The 7,857-nt window shown below is 38.3% G+C and overlaps 1 long non-coding RNA gene across 1 annotated transcript; it reads right to left on the minus strand.

Moving 5' to 3' along the window:
* Positions 1-606: 606 nt before the first annotated feature.
* Positions 607-1,622, minus strand: LOC109262184 (uncharacterized). The gene is made up of 2 exons (XR_002077653.2): positions 1,373-1,622; positions 607-1,020 (listed from the first exon to the last, which is right to left on the minus strand). It is a non-coding gene; the product is annotated as an uncharacterized LOC109262184 (long non-coding RNA).
* Between the last annotated feature and the right edge of the window lie 6,235 nt (positions 1,623-7,857).

Below are 7,857 nucleotides of genomic sequence, written 5' to 3' on the forward strand. Positions count from 1 at the left end.
GCCCCACGCCAGGACTCTGCAGGGAGGTTTCCATGGGCATCAATAGGCCTACATCAAAATTCCAGGGCACGGACTCGGGTTCCAAACAGAAAGTGACTCTCTGAACAGAGAATGAACCTGGAGCATTCAGTCTTTTCCCCCTTCCCCAGCCCACACTCGGGAGCCCCTCCTTAACCCCCTCAGCACCCTTGGGGTTTGCTCAGTGGATGAGAGGCCACACCTCTCAGGGAGGTGGGAGCTGGGCCTTCTTCCCTTGTAAGCATCAACAAGGCAGAGTGTTGCCCCTGGAAACCGGGTAGCTCCCTGTCCTGTCCTAACAGGAAATGCTGTGAGGGGAATGTGAGGCCACCACATTCTTCTTCTGGGCCATCGTGTCTAGCTCCAATTTGTGACACCTCTGTTTCTGAAATAGGGCAGAACGGTGACTGGGGGGGGTGGAGGGGGATCTCCAGCCCTGGATCCTCACTGAGCATTGTTCTGAGTGGTTCATTCTGGATGGCACCACAGAGAGGGTGTCCGAAGCCCAGATTTCTTACTATGGAATTATCCTCTAATTTAAATTTAAACCAATGTAATGAAAAAGACACCTAAGTTACCAGACTCTCAAAAGCTTAAGAAAATGTATTTTATTCTAGCCCAAGTGACCCGCCCAAGATCATGAAATGAATAAAATTCACAATGTCTATAGTGTTGCCAATTAATTCCTTTACATTTTGGTCTTTGCAAGTGAAAAACTGAAATTTCAAATAAATTACTATTGACATGTATCTTTTCTTTTTCATGGATGAGGCATTAAAGAATGCTTACATGACAAACAATACTTTTTATAATAATATTTTGACAGCACTTTACTGTTTCAAGTCATATGCACATAATCTCATTTGCTTGTTTGGATGTTTGGTTCTTGCTGCCTGCTTCTGTCTGTGCAGAAGTCTGTGCAGAAGTCGACTCAGTGGTGGCCCCTGTTTAATCTCCAATGTCCCGTGCTTGGCACAGATGCTCCTGAGCTGTTCTTCTTTTCTAAAAGAAAAGAAAGCTTTCTTTCACTGATCTGAAGCACAACTTCCAAGGGTAGATTGAACTACATGAAATCACTGTTTTCATAAGTCAGAAATGTTGGCTTGTTGGTAACTTCATATGGGGCAACTCAATATTTTGGTCTAAACAAAGTTTGAGAACAAAGATGGGTTCACTAAAAGTCTGCCTTGTCTGAATCTTCCTTTTATGGATTGCAAGAAGGTGGAAACTGTTCCAAATGCTTTAAATGTGTTAGTTCCTTTAATCCTCACCGTAACCTCATAGAATTTACCCTTCTCATTAGCCACCTGTTACAAATAGGGAAACCAAGGCCAAGCAAGATTTAATACTTCACCCTCGCCTCACCAGCGAGGATGTGCCTGAGACCTGCTTTGGGCCTGGGTCTGACGCCTGATCTTTTCGCTCTGCTTCATTGTCTTCTCACCTAAGGAAACCAGAGAATGAAGAACCAGATGGGAGTGGACCGGGGAGAGGAAAAATAATTTGTATGAATGTCTGCAGGAGTTTGCATATTGTCAATTAAAGGAAAGGTAAACCCTCACTAAAATGGCTGACGCCATAGGAAATGTATCAGCTACCTAATAAGACATGTAGAGATTGGGCAGTGACAGGACTAATTTTGTAGAACAGCAATGTTCTCTAGAATACTGTTTTATTTTTCTATAAAAGCAATGTTCATCAAGGGCCAAATTGCCTCCATGTTTACTTTCTGCCATCCTCCACACATTGCTTTGTTCACTAGGCTGTTTCTCTTCTTGGGTCCAAATGGTTGCAGTGGTTCCAGGCTTCATACGCCAAGAACAATATCCAGGCAGAAAAAGGGAATCAGCCCTGTCTTATGTCTCTCTTTAAGATTGAGGAAAACCTTCCCTTCTTGAGGCTCCTCAATAGCCTTCTCACATCTCATGGTTCAGACATTGGTTTACGCCGGTTGTAAGACGATGCATAAACCCATGAAACTATGGCAAGTTTATTAGCTTACAAATAGGGTAAAAAATCTTAGATCTTTAGCAGTTCTTGACACTAACTGATAAATATCCAATATTTACAGTTTTAACAAACATCACTAGAAAAAAGGGGATGAGGTTGAGGTCCACAAACTTGACAAAAAAAAGGAAATCACCATGACTGGATTAGACAAAACCAAAATTCTCCTTTGGGCCTGTACTGGGTCCTAGACTGCTCTGAAGGTCAGGGCCATGCAGAGGAGAGGGAAACAAAACTCCAGTTTTGTTTGCAGGGAAGAAGGTAAGGGATAGCTGCCACAGATAAGCTCAGAGCTGGGCTGTAGAAAATGGAGTTAAACATTTGGAACTGGCCAGAGGTGGGGCCAGAATGAAAATTCCTGTGAATAAACGGGGAATGCTTTGGCAATTCAAACAGCCTGAAATACTTATGACCTGATTTTATTGGGCTGATAACAATTGGTAAGTGGTGTACAGAGGAGAAGATTAGCACAGTAGTTTTGAAATTTGGCTATGTATTTATTCATTTAAAATTAACAATAATAAACCCATTACCTAGTAACACAAATGACATTTCTTAGACTATATTTGAAACTATATTTTCTACTTAATAGAACAGCCTTGTTTTACATTTTAATGTATTTTATTTCTCCGTAATATCTGAGTTAATAAGAGATAGCTCCCATATCTGCTTTTGCATTCAATATATTATGATTGTTATTTTGGTGGATGAATGTGAAAAAAATCCAGCCTCACAGGGATAGATAGTTGGAAAAGGGAGAAGAATTTTGGTAGCTATTTTAGAGAATTATGGATATACTTTGATACTACACTAAAACTTGACCAGAGATAGTATTTAGTGGTTAGCTGCAGTGTGGAATCAGAAACCACAATAATGAACTTCCATACTTTGTTACATTAAAATCCATTGGTCTATTTGACACTTTGAATGGACAACTTATTCATGAATGTTTCTATAACATCATACAGTTTTCATTTGAAAAATCTTTATTTAATGAGTTATACAGATCTTCTAAACGTTGATTATTTCATACAATACAAAATAATGAATGAATATCACCATCCATCCAAAAGGAATGTATTGGGGGGTGCTTTGGTGACTCAGTTGGTTAAGCATTCAACTCTTGATCTCTATTCACGTCATTACCTCACAGTTCATGGGGTCGAGCCCCACGTCAAGCTCCGTGCTGACAGCGTGGAACCTGCTTGGGATTGTCTCTCCGTCTCTCTGTCCCTTCCCCTCTTACACTCTCTCTCTCAAAATAAATAAACTTAAAAAAAAAAAAAAGGAATATATTAGGAAGCTGTCAAACTCACGGTGGTGAATTCAAGTTTTATAAGTATTCTAATTTTCCCCTGAAAGTTCGCTTTAATGATTGGTAAGAAAAATGATCAATTATTTTTCTTAAAATAAAAGGTTTATTTTGTTCATTTTCAGTATGATGTCTGCCAAATGCCCAAGCCTGAACAATCATAACTTGTCTATCTGCCATTCTTTCAAGTGAAGAACATCATGGTGTTCCATAACAAAAGTATGTTGTTTAGTTCACAACTGAAACAGTTGCACAGATGCTCTTCTTTGAGGGACCATAGTAGTTCCACCTGCAGCACAAACACCATTTTGCCACGCAGAAATATTGCAAAGATATGCAGTCAAGGAGTTGAGTTTTCATGAAATTAACAACGTTTCTAGCTTCATTAAAGACATTCCTAAGTGAAACTGGTTTTTGTTTGGTTTTGTTTTGTTTCTTAACTGCACAGTGAAGAATACTGAACAATTTAACACCACTGCCTTGAGTCATGCTAAAGTGCCAGCAGTTTTATTCACCTTGGCTTTTGTATCATCCACGCAAATGTCAACAGACTTGTTCCAGGATAAACCATGGGATTCAAAAAAGTTACTCAGCACTTCGTGTTTCTTGCCAAGCAACAAATTTTTTGTCAAAAAAGTTATTCAACTCTTTGTGTTGGTTGCCAAGTGTTCCCATAAAAGATTGTTGATGATTTTTAGTTGGGGCTGACAACGGATGAATACATGGAAAACAGCAAGCCTAGCCACATCTATAGGTTTATCCCATTGGTATAGCAAAAGTACAATTTCTGCAAATGAGATATTAACTTAGTTATCATATTGGGAGCCAAATCAATACAGCTACAAGTGACCGTGTCACTGGAAAGCAGCACTATCATCATTCCCTTTTCTGAGCTTTTATTCAGAAGGCATTCAGCAATCTCAACTGCAAAGACTTTTTTTTTTTTTAATTTTTTTTTTAACGTTTATTTATTTTTGAGACAGAGAGAGACAGAGCATGAACGGGGGAGGGGCAGAGAGAGAGGGAGACACAGAATCGGAAGCAGGCTCCAGGCTCTGAGCCATCAGCCCAGAGCCTGACGTGGGGCTCGAACTCACTGACCGCAAGATCGTGACCTGAGCTGAAGTCGGACGCTTAACCGACTGAGCCACCCAGGCGCCCCTGCAAAGACTTTTTAAGTCTTTCAACTACTGGGTGTACTTCTCCAGCCAATGTAATAAGATAATTTACTCTGTTAGGTGCTTTGGAGGTTTTCTCATTTCTAATATGAAAAGCTGTAAAGGATAATTTTTAGTTTTTAAAGAATTTATCACATCTACACTTAAAATATTTCAGTTCCTGGGGTGCCTGGGTGGCTCAGTCAGTTACGACTCAGGTCATGATCTCACAGTTCGTGAGTTCGAGCCCTGCGTTGGGCTCTGTGCTAATGATGCTGATTCTCTCTCCCTCTCTCCCTCTTTCTCTGCCCCTCCTCTGCTCTATCTCTTTCTCAAAATAAGTAAATAAACTTAAAAAAAATTTTTTAAGAAAATATTTTATTTATTTTTTCTTTCAATGCAGAGTGGCTGGTTTCCAAGTGATACCACAACTTAATTGGCACCATAATACTTTCCTTTTTTAAATTAATAAACTTAATTTTTAGAGCAGTTTTGAGTTCACAACAAAGCTGAGCAGAGAGTACAGAGTTCCCAAATCCTCCCTGTCTCTCCCTGCAACACACATCCTCCCCAGCTATCCCTCTGTGGTATCTTGCACCACAGTAGTATATTTGTTACAATTGTTAAATTTACCTTGACACATTATTATCATCCAAAATCTATAGTTTACAAGGGGATTCACTCTTGGTGTTGTACATTCTTGGGTTTTGACAAATGTATAGTGACATGTACCCACTATTTCAGTATCATACAGAATAGTTTCACTGCCCTAAAATTCCTCTTTGCTTTCCCAGTCCTCTTTACTTGAGCAACCACTAATCTTTACTGTCTCCATGGTTTTGCTTTTCCAGAATTTCATGTATTTGGAATTATACAGTATGTAGCCTTTTCAGATTGACTTCTTTCACATTGTAATATGCATCTAAGTTTCCTGCATGTCTTGTCATGGCTTGATAGCTTATCTCTTTTTAGCACTGAATAATATTCCATTGTCTAGATGTACCACAGTTCATGCATTCACCAACCAAAGGATATCTTGATTGCTTTCAAGTTTGGGCATTTATGAATAAAGCTGTTATAAATATCTGCATACAGGTTTTCCTATAGACATAAGTTTTCAATTCATTAAGTATAAATACCAAGGAATGCCACTGCTGGATTATGTGGGAAAAGCATGGTTAATTTTGCAAGAAAGTGCCAAACTGTTTTCCAAAATGTACTATTTTGCATTCCCACCAGCAAGGAATGAGTATTCTAATAAGCAGGTACTGGTATTTCATTATTATTTTAATTTATAATTTTTAAATGACATATCATGTTGAACATCTTTTCATATGCTTACTTCCCATCTGTATATGTTCTTTGCTGAGGTGTATGGTCAGATCTTTTGTCCATTTCTTAATTGGGTTGTTCATTTTCTTATTGTTGAGTTTCAAGCGTTCTTTGTATATTTTGGATAACAGTTCTTTATCAGATGTTTCTTTTGCAAATATTTTGTATCAATTTGTGGCCTATGTTCTCATTGTCTTGACATTGTTCTTCACAGAGTGGAAGTTTTTAACTTCCACTCAACAACTCAACAACTATTTCTTCCATGGCTCAACAACTATTTCTTCCATGGCTTGTGTCTACAGGTCATCACCAAACCCGGGGTCATATAGGTTTTCTCTTTTGTTATCTTCCAGGAATTTTGTCAATTTTTAAATGCATGTTTAGGCCCATGATCCCTTTTGAGTTGATTTTGAAGGTCTGTGTCTAGATTCATTTATTTGCATACGGTTGTCCAGTTGCTCCAGTACCACTTTTTGAAGAGACTATTTTTGCTTTGTTGTATTGCCTTTACTCCTTCTGTCAAAGATCAATTTACTATCTTTGTGCGAGTCTATTTCTGGGGTCTCTGTTGTATGCCATTGATCTATTTGTTTATTCTTTCACTAATATCACACTGTCCCGATTACTATAGCCTTATAGTAAGTCTTGAGGTCAGGTAATGTCAGTCCTCCAACTTTGTTCTCTTTTAATATTGAGTTGGTTATTCTGGGTCTTTTGCCTCTTTACATAAACTTTAGAGTCAGTTTGTTGGTATCCACAAGATAACATCCTGGAATTCTGATTGGGATTGCATTGAAACTATAGATCAAATTGGAAAGAACAGACATCATGACAATATTGAGTTTTCCTACCCATGAATACAGAATCTCTCTCTCCCTTTTTTAGTCCATCTTTAACATCTTTCATTAGGGTTTTGTAGCTTGCCTCATAGAGATCTTGATTATATTTCATTAGGCTTATACCTATTTCATTTTGAGGGTGCTAATGTAAATAGTATTATGTTTTTTATTTCAGGTTCCACTTAGGGGTGCCTGAGTGGCTCAGTTGGTTAAGCTTCTGACTCTTGATTTCAGCTCAGGTCATGGTCTCATGGTTTGTGGTTTCGAGCCCCTTGTTTGGCCCCGTGCTGACAGCATGGAGCCTGCTTGGGATTCTCTCCCTCTCTCTCTGCCCCTCTCTCACTCACTTGCTCTCTCTCTCTCTCTCTCTCTCTCAAATTAATAAACATTTAAAAAAAAGTTCCGCTTGTTCATTGCTGGTATGTAGGAAAGTAATTGACTTTTGTATATTAACCTTGTATCCAGCAACCTTGCTACAACATTAATTAGTTCCAGTAGTATTTTTAGTTGATTATTTCACACTTTCTACATTGATGATCATGTCATCTACAAACATAGAGAGCTTTATTTATCTCAGTCTGTAAACCTTTTATTTCTTTCTCTTATCTTATTGCATTAGCTAGAGTTTTCGATGTGATGTTGAAAAGCAGTGGTGAGAGGGAACATCTTTGCCTTGTTCCTGATCTTAGAGGGAAATCATTGAATTTCTCACCATTAAGTATGGTGTTAGCTACAGGATTTTGTAAATATTCTTCATCAAGTTGAGGAAGTTCCCCTCTACTCCTAGTTTACTTAGAGTTTTCATCATGAATGAGTATAGGATTTTATTAAATGCTTTTCTGTACCTATTGAGCCTTCAATACCTGGGATGAATCCCACTTAGTTGTGGTATACAATTTTTTTTCATACATTGTTAGATTTGATTTGTTAATATTTTGTTGAGGATTTTTGTATCCATGTTCATGAGAGATATTGGTCTATAGCTTTCTTTTCTTGTAATGTGTTTGTCTGGTTTTGGTAGTAGGGCTATTCTGGCCTCATAGACTGAGTTGGGAAGAGTGTTTCCTCTGTTTCTATCCTCTGAAAGAGATTATAGAGAAATGGTATAATTTCTTCTTTAATGTTTGGTAGAATTCACCAGTGAACCCATCTAGGCCTGGTGTTTCCTGTTTTGGAGGGTTATTAATTATTG

This window comes from Panthera pardus, unplaced genomic scaffold (assembly GCF_024362965.1).
Source record: "Panthera pardus isolate Hobbes unplaced genomic scaffold, ASM2436296v1 HiC_scaffold_13, whole genome shotgun sequence".
Classification (NCBI taxonomy): Eukaryota; Metazoa; Chordata; class Mammalia; order Carnivora; family Felidae; genus Panthera; species Panthera pardus.